The sequence below is a fragment of the Triticum dicoccoides genome, chromosome 4B, assembly GCF_002162155.2.
Source record: "Triticum dicoccoides isolate Atlit2015 ecotype Zavitan chromosome 4B, WEW_v2.0, whole genome shotgun sequence".
Classification (NCBI taxonomy): Eukaryota; Viridiplantae; Streptophyta; class Magnoliopsida; order Poales; family Poaceae; genus Triticum; species Triticum dicoccoides.
The window spans coordinates 416,017,466-416,032,893 of record NC_041387.1 but is presented as its reverse complement, the minus strand read 5'-3'; positions in this window follow the sequence as shown (position 1 = coordinate 416,032,893).

Sequence of the window (15,428 nt, the reverse complement as noted above, 5' to 3'; positions counted from 1 at the left end):
GCCGCGCGGGCCGCGGCGGGCGGCGGCGGCGCTGGGACAGGTGGCGGCGGCGGATTTGAGGCGGGAGGCGGCTGGACGTATCTGGCGGCTGGACGGACATGTCCGGTGCGCGGAGAGGGGAAAAGCTAGGGTTTCGACCCGGATTTCGGGGGAAGAGGAGTATTTATAGGTAGAGGGAGCTAGGAGAGTCCAAATGGGGAGCGGTTTTCGCCCACACAATCGTGATCGAACGACCGAGAGCAAGGAGGGGGTTAGGATGGGTTTTGGGCCACTTTGGAGGGGTTGCTGGGCCGCAAGAGAAAAGGGGGTTTCGGGCTACGCGGTTAACCTTTGTGGTATCAAACGGACTCCAAATGGCATGAAACTTGACAAGCGGTCTACCGGTGGTGTACAAAGGACGCTTGGCAAGACTCGGTCCATTCCGAGAACGTTTAACACCCGCTCACAACGAGAGACAAAAGGGGGACGCCGGAGGGCATAGGAGTGCCGGATTGCAAAACGGACAACAGGGAAAATGCTCGGATGCATGAGACGAACACTTATGCAAAATGAGATGCACATGATGACATGATAAAATGCAACACACAAGCAAATGACATGGCAACGACGGCAAATAACTGGTGGACACCTGGCGCATCAAATCCGGGGCGTTACATTCACCCCGGCTGCTCTGCACTGTATTCCGGTATGGCACGTGGACCCGGTAGCTTGATGTCCCACATGTCGGCGAAAGGGACTAGAAGATTTATGAAAGTGAGCGCTCCACTCTTACGATGGAGGAGTACATGACACGACGACCCAGTGAACTGTCACTTGTACTGTATAGTACTATAGTTTTGCTATTTCGCACGATCCATCGATACAAACCCGATTAAACAGGAAAGGGCGGGATTTTTTCCCGCGCGGTAGATGATACTGGCCATACATTTCAAAGGCAATTTTAATGTATGCAAACTGAATAATTAAGTAACAATATGATATCTAGTAAAACTAAAAACACATATGATTTATTGTGTTAGAGTGTAGTAGTAGTGCTGTATTGCATAGTTGTTAGATGTAACATGCAAGAACGTGTAGAGATGTAGTTTTGGAGGGCCTACAGAGAGAAAAGCATAATACGGTCACCGAACCTCAAAATAAGCTGATTATGATCACTATATACGTTTTGTGGTGATTATACGGTCACTTGCTCACGGTTCAGCATTAGATTGCACTCTGTTGACCGACCAAATAGTCTACATGGCGCCATGTTGACTAGTTAAATTGACCATGTTCCTTGTGGGTCCCACCTATCAGTTCGCATAGGGAAAAGGTTAGATAAACACAAATTTACGCATGCGCGACAAGACTCCAACCCGTGCGCGGGAATCACCTGGTTGTGTATGTGTCTGTCAAGGCCTGATGTGTGCGCATGCACGTGTAGGTTGAGCACTTGTGCATGAGAGTGTGTGTTGGTCGTGTGGTGTACTGGTGTGTGCATGCATGCGTGCGTGTGTGCGTGCGAGTGTTGCGTGCGTGCGTGGCTGCGTGTGTACGTGTGAGTGTTGCAGGCGTGTGTGGGTGCATGTGTTTGTCTGAGTGTTGCGTGCATGAAGTTCGTGTGCATGCATGCGTGTGTGTATAATCACCACACCAGCCCATGTGTGTTAAAACAGACGGATCAGCATACCAATACAAGTCCACCTTGTCCGCTGTGCCCGCGGTCATGACTTCGAACCCCCGTCCAATATTTTTTTGTCGTTTGTTTTCATTCTTACTAGCAAGATGCCCGTGCGTTGCACGTAACATCAAGATGCATTTGTATGACTATTTTATCTTGTGTGAGAAAAGGATGAACGAGGGAATGCCTTATTTCCAAATGTGGAGAGGTGTGTGGGTACCTTTTTGCAAAATTGCCATAGTTTCTTTCCTATCCGTCAGATATAAATCGGAAGGCCTATATTGCAGGATGGCAGGCACACCATCATCACCAACTCTGTTTTTTATAAGAGTGTATTTTTTATAAGAGTGTAGATGTAGAGTAGATACAAGCCGATAGGTGGGCACGATGGTAGTGAGATAATGTGATGCAACACTAGAGGTGCCACGTGGAGTGTTTAACTGGTCAACTAGTCATGTCTTGAGCAAATACAGAGTTGTACGGTGATCCCATGATTGTATAATAACCACTAAACGTAAATGGTGACCGTAATGAGTGGATTCTGAAGTCTAATGTACGTATCATGCTTTCACTTCAAATACAATGATCATCATTGTATATATCGCGAGAGAAAGATGAAACATGTGTGAATGTGCTGGGGGCTTACTTTTAGAGGACCTGGAGATAGTTTGTGTGCATACTGAAAGGGGCGTAGAGGGGGGTATGCGATGGAGAGAGAGATGCTCTTTGTTTCTCTTTATTATGACTAACTTTGTATATAGTATAAAAATATACAAATTCACAGTGCGGAATAAATATCATTGTGGGCACCATGCAATGCAAATTAGCGTTCGTACTCCTCCATATAACTTTGTAATGTTGTATATATGTAGAAATTCTAAAATAATTTCCTGGCCACACTCTATTCAAAAGGAATGTTGTATGCGAAATAAACGTGAAGAGAGGGCTTTTTAGATCAATGGGGTACGTGATGTAACATGTGTGAATGTGTAGTTGATGCATTTGGCAGGTCCTAGAGAGTTATGTGTGTGTATTACGTATTCGAGAGAGGCATGGATAGAGGGGCTGACAGGGGGGGAGGAGATAGCACGAGAAATGAGAGTGGTCTAGAGAGAGAGAGACAAATATGACGTCACGGCAGAGATTCCCTTGAGTGTGTATATGCAAGGGGGGAGGGGATGGAGGCACCAGGAGATTTTTTTTGTGTGTGTGATGTTTGTGTTGGTATGTGTGGGTGTGAGAAGATAATGAGACGTGGGGGCAGAGGGTGTGTCACCGCGTGAGGTACGGTGGGTCGAGGTGAGGCCCTTCGTTTAGTTCCGTCCTGCGCCACATTGGGCGGCCCGTGGCGCATTTAGGGAGACCCATGGATGACTAGTCGTACAAGACAAAGATAGCAGAATTGTGAAGGACTCTGTGTCCACTTACAAAGCCGGCTAGGATTTGTAACCCTAGGTTCTTGGACTAAGGTAACCCCTTTATCTCTGATATTACTATTCATCCAACCGAACTTTAAGGGGCATCCTATAGAATGCTCTACTCGAATCATACTCGTTGCTTAGGAAGAGAGGTGTGAGACAATGCGTGAGAGACAGGCCTAAAGATAATGTGCGTACAGGAGACACGTAGGCAGGTCTATGTATATAGAAAGGGTCGATGGGGATTGTGCGTGTGTATGCTTGCGAGAGGAAGAGTGCTTGTAATAAAGGTTAGTGAAACAGTTGTAAATGGTTACGAGATGGAGGGAGGGTTATATCTAGAGCATGTGTGCGAGAAAGAAACCTCGGGAGAGAGTGTGTGAGCATGTGTGAGAGACCACCGATGGAGAGTGAAACTACACATAAAAGGCTGCTGTACACATTGATTAAAGATATAAATTGTATCCAAATATTAGGATGGGATCACGATATTTGCAATTCGCGTAAGGAATGGTCATTGATCCATCAGACATCTAGATTCTATCGAATTTGAGCATGTCTATGTTATTATTGGACACAATTGATCCACATAGTTAGTATTTTGAACTCCAGACAATGCATCGCTTTAGCAATCGAATATAAACGTGAGTATAGTTCATGTTGTGTGTGTAAAGCACATTATACATACGAAAGTTACACAATGAACATTATAAATAGCTACCTATGAACTAGCATACATTTGAATTCAACTTAAGGTGGTTTAAAAAAATCAAATTCAACATGAAGTCCATTCAATTATTTGAATTTGATATCATGGCATTTGTAAATCATACCTAAATTATGGGGGCACCAATCTCTGCTCTAATTTTGTACATAATAGCACAGGTAGTCGTGTACAAAATAGATTCAAATTTAGCTCCTCCATTCCAAAATAATCGTAGTTATAGGATTTTCAAGTGTCAAAATTTCAAAAAGAAGCGGATAATTTAATGAGGTTTTCAAACACACAAGGTCAAATATAACGTTGTCTATTTAGGTCAATCCACATAGTTCAAGAGTACTCTAAATGTGAATGCTTGTGTTTCAAAATTTCGAACGAAGCGCCAAAAGAGCCTCTACTCGCCCGAAACCGCGTGAGACCAATGTTTGGTAGTACAAGGAAATTACTTTTCTAATAACTCCAACCAGTGAAACCTACTGGCCCGATGTCCAAAGGTCTAAACCGGGGTAGGTTTGTAGCTTCATCTAGACGCCACGCAACCGCCTCCAAAAAACATTCATACACAATGGCCGCCTAAGCACACATGCGCGCATTTGAAATTGCTCCAGCCCACTATTTGGGACACCTGGGATTACCATCCTACCCCCGACCCGCAGTAGGTCCTAAATTTAAGAGGGGGGCAAAGTTTGTGCTTTCCCCAAATTTCAAACAAGCGCGTCCCATCTTCTATTCAAAAAAGCAAAAAAAAGCGTGTCCCAGACCGAAACATGGTTCTCCCCCTCCCCCCCGCCCACCCGTCTGATTCCCCATTCGTACTCCATGGGCGCAAAAACTACCTCCCCGCCAGCCGCGAAACCCTAGCGTCCTCCGCCCGCCACCCCATCCCACCCATCAACCGCCGCCCTCCTCCATCACGCTGGAGCCGATACCCCGACGTCATCGTCCACCGCAACCTCAACCGCAACGCCCTCCATGGCTAGTAGTTGAAGCCAAGGCCGAGTCGTCCGTACCTGAGCCAGTTCAACCACGCCGTCCTACGCCTCACCGCTGCCGCTCCAACTTCGCCACCGTCCACCACACCGGAGCTGTTCCTATTACGCCATCCTTCGCCGCCTCAGATCTTCTTCCCCTCCGCTGATATACGGCCACTGAAACACAGTCAACAATTTGGCCATGGGTTTGTCCAAGGATACAAAACATCGGTTCCCCTGGGGAAAAAAGAAGATCGCCGCGACATATGGACACTACACCGGTAACTGGTATTCATCCCACAAAAGACACTAGTTGACCGCTTCTTATTGATACAAGATGTTCCTAGTAACTCACCATGCACAAGGTTCTCCTCATATACTATTTCACCTTAGCTAGAGGTCCATCGCCCCCCTGAATTTCAATTACTGGTCAGTTGATTCCCAATTAACGGAAGCATTCCCCGGCGTAACATGCGCTAGTACGCCTATTACGCCGCGGAAGCAGCGCCTTGGTGTTTATCTTAGGGGCGTGTGGGGCCTAGAGCTACTGGCGCCCGATCTGGAGGTCGGCCGGGATTAAAGGGATGGCCTGGGGGTGCTGCCAAGCACGGAGGTGGTGTGAGGTCGAGGGAAGGGCGGGGCGGCGGAGGTAGGGGTCTGGGCTGGTGGTCGCTGGCGGTTCGAGAAAGATCGTCAACAGTGACCGGCGGGAGGTAGACGAAGGCCATCTACCCGTTCCTTATAGATCGAACGGTTCATTAAAAAAAATCAACTGACCTATATATTTTCAGTCGACTGTTATCTTAGATATGACCACATGTGGTGGTGTGTTGGAGGAGTACCTACATTTCCTGTACTCATATATTACAAAATCATATGGAGTAGAATCTAATTTTGTTTGCCATGCAATGTTGTAGAGCTATCATATGTCTCCTATCATTTATTTTTCAGCCACCTGCTATCTGCTACTTTTACAATGCACTAGTTCTGCACACACTTCACCCATACTCTCACTATTGTGTTTTTATGCAAGGGTATTTCAGAGTCTGCCTCAAGAGACGCAACAAAGAAAAGAGAGAATTTGTGCCAGCTTTCTTCGCGGGTAGGCACAACACTTTACAACGCTATAAAGGGTACAACGTCAGCAGATGGAGGCAGTAAACATAGCTCCGGAGTTGATGACCTCGCTCGCAATGAACCACCATCCCAGGTGCTTGCTTTAACTCCGCGGTGTCATATGTGCTTGCATGTTCTATATGGTGTCTAGCTTGTATTCAAAAAGCCAAAGTCGGTCTTTATTAAGATAAGGAAAGATATTTTTACATGAACCACCATCCCGTGAGCAACAGAAGACAAATAGCTAGTCAGGGCACTGGCCGAGCCAGTGACAAGCCCAGCAAAGACATGCATCACCTCGAAGCCAACTAAAAAGTCGTGATGGTGGCAAAGCAGCCCGCCTCCCACTAGGCTCTCAGGTCCTAGATGATCATGCTCACCACTCCAGCCGGATGTCTAGCTTGTATTGCTTCCAATTTGGTTAAATTGCATCTGCTTAGCTTACACGTTATACCTTTGAATATGACAGCCTTTCTTTTTTTGGTACATACTAGTACATCTGTGTATTAACCATGTTCTTACATCAAACTAATGTTCTTGTGTATCCCTCATCAATGACTTATGATGAGGCAGGCAGGCAAATGGACTACTCCTCATTTAAAGAATGCAGCGTCAGCCTCCCGACATGATTCTCAAGAAACAGCAAGGCTAGATGAAGATAGTGAACGTAGCTCTGTAGTTGATTACCGCATTTCCCCTACACTAGCATCGCAGGTGCTTGCTCTAACTTGGCAGCATGATATGTGGTTACATGTTGCATATGGTGTGTAGATTGTAATTCTTCCAATCTGGTTAAACTGCATGTGCTAGTCTGCTTAGCTTATACATTATGCCTGTTAATGTGACATGCCTTCCTGTATTTAGTACATAGTACATTTGTCTATTAAGCACGTCCTTACATAAAACTATTGTTTTTTGTATCCTGCATCAATCAATATGACAAGACACCTTTAGTATATGCAGTGCGATATTAGTTGCATCTTTCATATGATTTATAGCATGCGCTGCTTCTAATTTGTTGAAATTCCATTTATGATGGGATGCTTTTAACTTGGCAGAGTCATATTAGTTGCATCTTTCATGTGGTGTCTAGCTTGCATTGCTTCTTATTTGTTGGAATGGTTTCTGCTTAGTTTACACAAACAGTTGTGAACATGCCATGCCGTCCTGTTTTTCGTACATATTCCATCCTGGTATCATGTGTTTGCCTTACATCAAAGTAGTGATTGTCAGTATCATGCATGAATGAGTTCTGAAGAGAGAATTTTATTGCTTTTTCTTATCGATTTTACTTGACAATTCAAAATCAATAAAGCGGAAGGAAGTTAGCAAGGCAGCGAATAAAGGTGCTCCTTCCAAACGGAGGGCCTCTACAGTTTCTACTCCTCCACCCCCAAGATGATTTCCAAGACAACACATGCATAGACACTCAACAAAGCTGTGTTTATGATGAGCACGTCTCCCCTAGTGCACCATCACCGGTGCTCCCTCTAACTTGGCACTGTTATATGTGGTTGCATGTTATGTGTGATGTCTAGCTTGTATTGCTTCTCATTTTGTTGAATTCCACCTGCTTACTTTACACATTATACTTGAATAAGACATGTGTTCCTGTTTCTAGAACATACAATATCTGTCTATCACACCATGTTCTTACATCAAATTACTACCATTGTGTAACCTGCAACAATCACTTATCATAAGACACATTTAACTTCGGAGTGTGATATAGGTTACATCTTGCATTCTTTTCTAGCCTGTACTACTAATTTGTTGAAATGGCACTTATGACGAGACATGTTTAACTTGGTAGAGTGATATTTGTTGCATCTTTCATATGGTGTCTAGCTTTCATTGCTTCTAATTTGCTGAAATGTCTTCTCCTTAGTTTACACATCATAAGCTGTGAATATGCAATGCTGTGAATATGCAATGACACTAATGACGAGAGATCTCTAACTTGGTAGTGTGATGTTGTTTGCATCTTGCATATGATTTATTTCTTGTACTGCTTCACAATTGTTTAAACGCCATTTATGATGAGACATTGTTAACTTGGCAGAGCGATATTTGTAGCATCTTTCATATGGTGTCTACCTTCCATTGCATTGCTTCTAATTTGGTGAAATGTCTTCTGCTTAGTTTACACATCATAGTTCTGGTTATCTCTTCCGTCCTGTTTTTCGTACATTTTACATCCTCCTATCATGTGGTTGTCTAACATCAAAGTTCAGTTCGTCTGCATCACGCATCAATTTGTTCTGAAGAACTAAATTGTTATTCATTTTTCTTGTCGGCTTGACTTAACATGGCACAGAGAAAGAGGAAGAAACACAAAATGGCAGGGAATGAGAAGCGGATGAATCCTGCAGATTCTGCTGGTACTGATGGTGCAATAGAAGGTCAAAGTCCAGCAGAAAATTCTACAAACATGGCATCCCATGCTACACGAGCCGCAAAAAAAGCCAAACAGAAACGAATAGCTGCCGCCAAACAAGCAGAGACAGCCCTAGTTCTTGCAACACCTACCACAATACTACCAGCTACACGAGTTACTCGTGCGTCAACTGAGCTAGCAGCACGTTCCCAAGCTCCCTTGCCACCTGACACTACTTCCCAAGCACTCTTGACACAAGACGAGTTGGCAAGATCAAATGAACCTTGTGAGCTTCTACAGCAAGAAGGTAGTTGCTGGAGTCAAGTTACAGTTGCATGCTTCTTTATATGTAGTCTCACAGTTTGATGTACACTAACACTTCCTATGTTCGTTGTTGGACTAGCACCTAGGAGCAAGAGGAAACAAACATCAGGGATAATGCTCGATAGGTTAACTAAATCTACAAGAGGAAGAATGGAGATCCGTTTTGAGGCAGGTTTAAAAAGGCCACGTGATGCTACAGAGTCAGCCAAGTTAGTATCAGAGGCAGCGGTTGCCGTTAGGTGTCATGTACGTATCCCCCAACATGGATTCAGTATAGGAATGACAAAGGCGAAACCCATTTCAACACCTTCCTCGACCATTTATCTATAAGTATGGTTATGTATGGAAACTAGTAATATCGTCTTGCTCTGTCCCATACTTTCTAGGTTGCTGATAATGAGACTCCCATAATTTTCAACAGATGAGGTTCAAGTTGGATAGCCAAGATGATGCAACCAGACAAGCTTGCACCCATGTTTTCAAGTCTGCCTGCGATAGTATTGGTATAACTTGAGGAAAACTCACTTTGAAGGCAAGGTTAACAGTGAACTTTCCCAAACATCTCTAGTAGAAAATATATCAGATGAAGACTGGAGGGGCCTCATTAAACACTAGTCTGATCCGATGTATCAGGTACATTATATATATATATGTGTGTGTGTGTGTGTGTGTGTGTGTGTGTGTGTGTGTGATCAGATCACATGTTGAAGTCCTATTTACGCATGTGCCACACAAATCTATCTTCTTGTAGGTGAACTATTCAAAGAACAAGGCCAACCATATGAAAGTGAAATTCCATCAGACGACATGATCTCGTAGGTATATTGCACACTGCGAGGCTCGTGTAATTAGCTGTTGTTTCACTCTTTTCGCTATACCATATTATCAGATCTATATTGACTTGTTCCAAATGCAGAGGAAAGCCCGCAAGGACCAAAAAGTACCTGAACCAAATGCTGTGGAAATCTTCAAGGACTGTCACACCAGCAAGAAGAAGGGCATGACTACACCAGTCAAAGCCGCTGTTGTAAGTCCTTAATCCTCATGCCTTTTAACTACTACTTACTCTGACTTGTGCCTTGAACTGCATGATTTGCAGCCAATGTCTATTACTCTTTTCAATTTTATACACAATTGTCTTAGCGTATCATTGCACCTTACAAGGTTTAAAAGAGAGGAGTGATGTTCCTTTGATCTTGACCCGTAATCTAGTTCCGTGCTGGACTTGCCCACACAATGTTACAAATGCATATTTGTCTGTTCTCAGTTGTTTTGTGATATGAATGATGTCATACTATGCTTGCCGTATTATAAACTTTGTCTCTTTATCCTTAGCCCTCAATACAATGTGAAGAAATAGACAATACATTAGCGATGGTACATGGTCATATGTTTGGAACCTGGTTTTATTATGTACTTTGCAATAAAATACAACTAATATTTTACATGTGTTCACCAGAATAAGTTCTTTATATAGACCAAAGCTATTTTGTTTGGTTTTGCTGCCTCCTTAATATCTTCTGTTCTGGTACTACTAATGTAAAAACTCAACTTTAAAGCGAGCTATGGAAAAAAATGGTGGACCCGCCGCCTTCTGAAGGTGGCGAGGCAACTATAACCGCAATGTCAGCTCTTGGTGCAGTGGGTCAGTACCTGTCCACTAACAGTCCAAAAGCACATTCTTGCATAATACTGGGTTGGTTGTTAAGGCAATCTCGTCTAAACTGCCTCATGATCAAGATATGCAAGCTCAAAGCAATGTTGTATCTCCACTCCAGACACAAGTCCATTCCCTAATAGAGACCCTTTGTGAAACAAGGAGAGACATTGTTCGATGTCGTCATGATATGCATGGTTTTGAAACCAGACTATCAGACATTTGCTATGTTGTTCAGGAGCCTAGGAGAAATGAAGGCGAGGGTTATGGTGCTCCATCAGACAATACAGCATGAAAACGTATCAGTCAGGTCAAATGAACTGAGCTTCTGAACTTCTGGTGGTGCATTTATCTGCTAGACTGTTAAGTTTTATGCCAACCTTCCTTTTGTTATATAGTTGTAATTTGTTTTGGTGTGATACAAAATTTGTTCTTAACATGCAGCCACCGACTGAAGAAAACAGCAAGCCATTTTTGTATAGTGTAGGGTGTTCCCTATATTTGCACTGGTGGCGATCTTTGATGCCGAGTGGATGTAATCTGTGCAATTGCCTTAATAGCCTAGCGTTAGTTTCGGCCTTATTTATTTCCTAGTCTTCTTTTCCCCTGGTTTGCTAGTGGCTGTAACAACCATGGGCCATATACGGGCCATAGGATCCATGGGTCTCCTATGGGTCGTCGATAAATGGGCCTCCAACAGGGCCGTTGAATCGTTGGGCCTCGGGCCGTCGGATAAATGGGTCTACATGGGCCGTAAACGGGCATAATTGGTATCGGCCCAGCACGGTAACGGGATGTTAACAGGCCGGAGGACAACAAAGGCTTAATTCTGTCACAGGCATAACGGGTCGTTAATGGGCCAGAATATAGGACGGACTGGAAACGGCGCAACGGGTTAACAAGCCAGAAACGGGCCGACTCATGCCATGAGCCGAATTTGGCCCATTAGGGGATCAGGCCAGTAACGGGCCGGAAGTAATCAAGGGCTGGAAAGGAGCCCAAGAACATATGGGTCGTCAATAGTCCGAAAGCTAACACGGGCTGGAAACGGCCCATGTGAATCATGGGCCGTTAACGGGTACAAAGAAAATTACTGTTCATTATGGGCCAGAGTCACCGTGGGCCTCTAAAGGGCCTAAAGATATGAAGGCCTCATATGGGCCGAAAGACGTCATGGGCCATACATGGGCTGAAAGTGAAATGGGCTGGTGTTATATTCAACAACCCACATGACGTTGTTGAGCCGATTTCCGTTAGGGCCTAACTGGTCGTGAGTTACCGGGCTATAAAATGGGCTATTTGCGAAGAGATCGTTAATAGGCTTTTCATGGGCCACCCTGTTAACTTTTGACCAAGTAAAACGGGTCGGCTTTGTAAGCTAAATGGGCCAGTGGTGGGCCATGGCATATGTAGACATATCATAGGCGCCTATCTGACCCACTGACAAGCTGACACGTGTTTCGTCCGGCCAATAAGAATTTTACACGTGGAAATTTCCCATTGGTCTGGGCTGTTAACGGGTTACCGGATCCAAAAACCGACCTGATAGCTTAACGGCGTTCCGTTACAGTGGATGCCACGTGTCGGTCACCCTTGACGAAAGCACTTCTGTGATGCGTGATTTATCATCATGGAAGTGGACACTTCCGTGATGATAATTTAGGTAATGTCATGGAACACTTCTATGACAGCACAGGTATGACTATCTTGATTCTGTCATAAAATTGTCATGGATGTACATGCATGACAAAAAACGCGACCTACTGTGACAAACACGTATCATCATGGAAGTGTATTTTTTTGTAGTGGAAGAAGGATACATGCCGGCCAGCCTAAGTGTTTCGAAGCAGTAGCAAGCCGCCATGGCTCAGTGGAAGCACTAGGAGACATTTCCCCATAAGAGAGGTTACCAAGAATAAACAACTAGGTTGTTGGATCCCACACATATCAAGCATTTCAATAACATACACATAATATGCTCAATATGTGCAAATACAACATGGCATCACAAAAAAAACTCTAGACTCAGAGTATTTATTCAATAGGCTCTGAGGAGCCAAGTATTACAAACATGGGTCTCATGACCCAACATTCAGAGCATACAAACAACGGAAGCATAACATGTCTAAGTATAGACAAATACAAATGAAAAAGGCTGAGAAGCCTGACTATGTACAAGACCCTCCCAAGGGTACAAGATCATAGCTGAGTAACAAGCTAAACATCGAAGTCCAGGCGGAACTACTAGTGAGACTGAAGTCTCTCTGGAAAAACATGAATTAAGCAAACATGAGTACAAATGCACCTAGCAAGACTTACATCAGAACTAGCTACATATGCATCAGTATCAACAAAGGGGGGTGGTGGAGTTCAACTACAACAAGCCAGCTTTCACTTGGTGGCTATCCTGTACTACGACTGTTGGTAACTCTTTTGAGGTGGCGCACATGAGTCCACATATTCACCATATCAATACAGCACTATGGATTTGCTCCCGTCACCCTACGAGAAGGCCATCCATAGCACTCATGCTTATCTTGCGCATTTTAGAGTATCCACTTTCACTTGTCTATGAACTGTATAGGGAACCCAGAAGTCCTTTACCGCGGACGCGGCTATTTGAATAGATGATGTTAATCCTGCAGGGGTGTACTTCTTCACACATGCTCTTGCCACTTACCGCCGTTTACATCTCATGTATCTCAGCAACCTTCAAGCGGAAGCCTGGCGAGGGTGTCGACCACGACCTGACTAACCACACAAGTCTCTAGTCCAGGTTTATCGCCTATTCAGGTTCCATCCGCAGGGAGTCCAGCTGAGGTTTCCACTATGGCCCCGAATGATGTGTGCAGGGTTCCCGAGCCCACCAACGGGTGCCCCTTTACACTGTGCCACGAGCCTACCGCATCACAGCCCACCCCTAGGGTCAGCGCTGCGCACAACCTCCAGCATACTACAAACACCAGAAACTACTTGCAACTCCTGGACAGAGGACAAGGGCGGTCAATAAGTTGAGAGAGTCAATTAAGGATCCCAATGTGTGGTAATAGCTGTTCATGGATCACAAACACAGAACTCAGTTCCTGAGGACGGTTTCAATGAGACAACCCACCATGTACTCCTACATGGCCTCTCACCGCTACCTTTACCAAATCGTGTTCACACACTTAGCTCTCAACAGTAGGACATGTTCACAACTTTCCAATTCATCCCTGATGAATCAGACTTGACACAACTCTAAGCAATAACAGGAAGGACAAACAAGCAAGAATGAGTAGGCACATCATGGCTCAAACAAATACTACTCATGCTAGTGGATTTCATCTATTTACTATGGCAATGACAGGTCATGCAGAGGAAAGGGGTTCAACTACTGCAGCATGTAACAGATGAACCGTTGGTGTCCTAATGCAGTAAAAGAGAGCAGGAGCGAGAGAGTGGGATTGTATCAGAATGAAAAGGGGTTTTTTTTGCTTGCCTGGCACTTCTAAAGATAGTATAGCTCTTCATCGGTGTCATCGAACTCATCGCCGGAACACGTCTACTGAGGGGGGACAACCACAGGCAACAGAGAACAAAACACAACCAATGCAATGCGCAATATGATGCATGCATGGTGAAATGCTGTGGTTTGAGCTAATGCAGCTAGCAATGATTAAAATGAACTTGGTTTGAATGCAAGTTTCAAATCCGGACTCCACATGTGAAATTCCAATGCCATTTATATGATTTGTCCTAAACAGCAGCCATAAGTTGTTCTAACATGCATGAAAATGGTACAAATGGAAAGATTGGATTTTTTTCTGATCATTTTTCATATATAAATTATTTCATTTAGAGTTATGGTTGAATTTCTATGAATTTTTTGAAGTTTATAACATTTTCTAGAATTTCCTGAATTATCTTTAATCCAGAAAATGGTTAACTGCGTCAGCACTATGTCATTGTGACATCATCAGGTCAAAAAACCGATCCGGGTCAAACCTGACCAGTGGGGCCCACACGCCAATGACACAAGAGGTTAAACAAGGTTATTTTTTTGACAGAAAGACTATAAGGGAACCCCCTACAGTATAATTGGTGCAACAAACCCAAATTGCAGGTACCATGCCTTGAACCTGGGTGGGTGGGAAAGCATCAGCCCCTTCCACCACTAGGCTATGCCTTAGTCTGCTTAAACAAGGTTAATTAACATTAGATGAATCCTAAACTAATTATGTCAGTGGCAAGGCCACATGTCATCGACACGGGGCACTAACTAAACACGATTAACACCTAAACTAATGGTGCCGCATCAGCCAATGGCGTTGAACCGCCGGCGACGACAGACCACGGCGGTGCCCGCGTCGGGTTTGCTTTACGGCCACCGTTTGATGCGCGGAAGGGCGCGTTTGAAAGAGGGGAGTGAGATGCATATGTGGGTGGTCGTGGTTCGAGCGGGGGGTGGATGGAGTCAATGATGGCGAACAAAATGTTGGCGGTCGGAGTCGAGCTCGAGCGGGTGTGGGGCTGCGGTGCTCGAACGAGCAAACGGGGTGGCTATCCAGCACCTACGGGGCAGTAGAAGCACGCTAGAGCAACTGGTCTAAGCGGAGGGGCTCGTGAGCATGGAGCTGGCCGGCCATGGCGGACGACGGCGTCGGCTGCTTGCATGGTGGTGGCTAGAGCGCAAATTAGAGCATGGTGAGTGAGGGGGAAGATGGAGGAGCTCACTCGGATTCCAATGGAAGACTCAATGGGCTCGGGGAGGCACCGTAGACGACGAACGGGCGTCGGCGTTCTCGGTTTCTCAAGGTAGAAGACGACCATGGTGACGGTGTTCGGGGGCGTCCGGTGTCAAGTGACTCGGCGGAGATGACGAGGACATCGTCACGAAGCTCGTGGACCAGTCTAGGAAGCGAGGGGGAGGAGGTGGACATGATGGTGCTCGTCAGCGTTCTTGGTCACCCATGGCAGAGAGAAGGGAGGGAGCAGGAGGGGAGAGTGCTCGAGGCAGAGAGAGGGAGAGGTGTAGGGGGTCGAGGCGGTCCTGGGCGGTGATGCAGGACGTGGGGAGCAGCTACGTGGCTAGGAGGAGGTGGCCGCGGCTCGGCTGTGCGCACGCCACGTACAGAGCCAGAAGGCACGGGGAAGACGATGCGTGAGGAGGTGGGCTGGGCCGCCACCTGGGCCGGCTATGTAAGT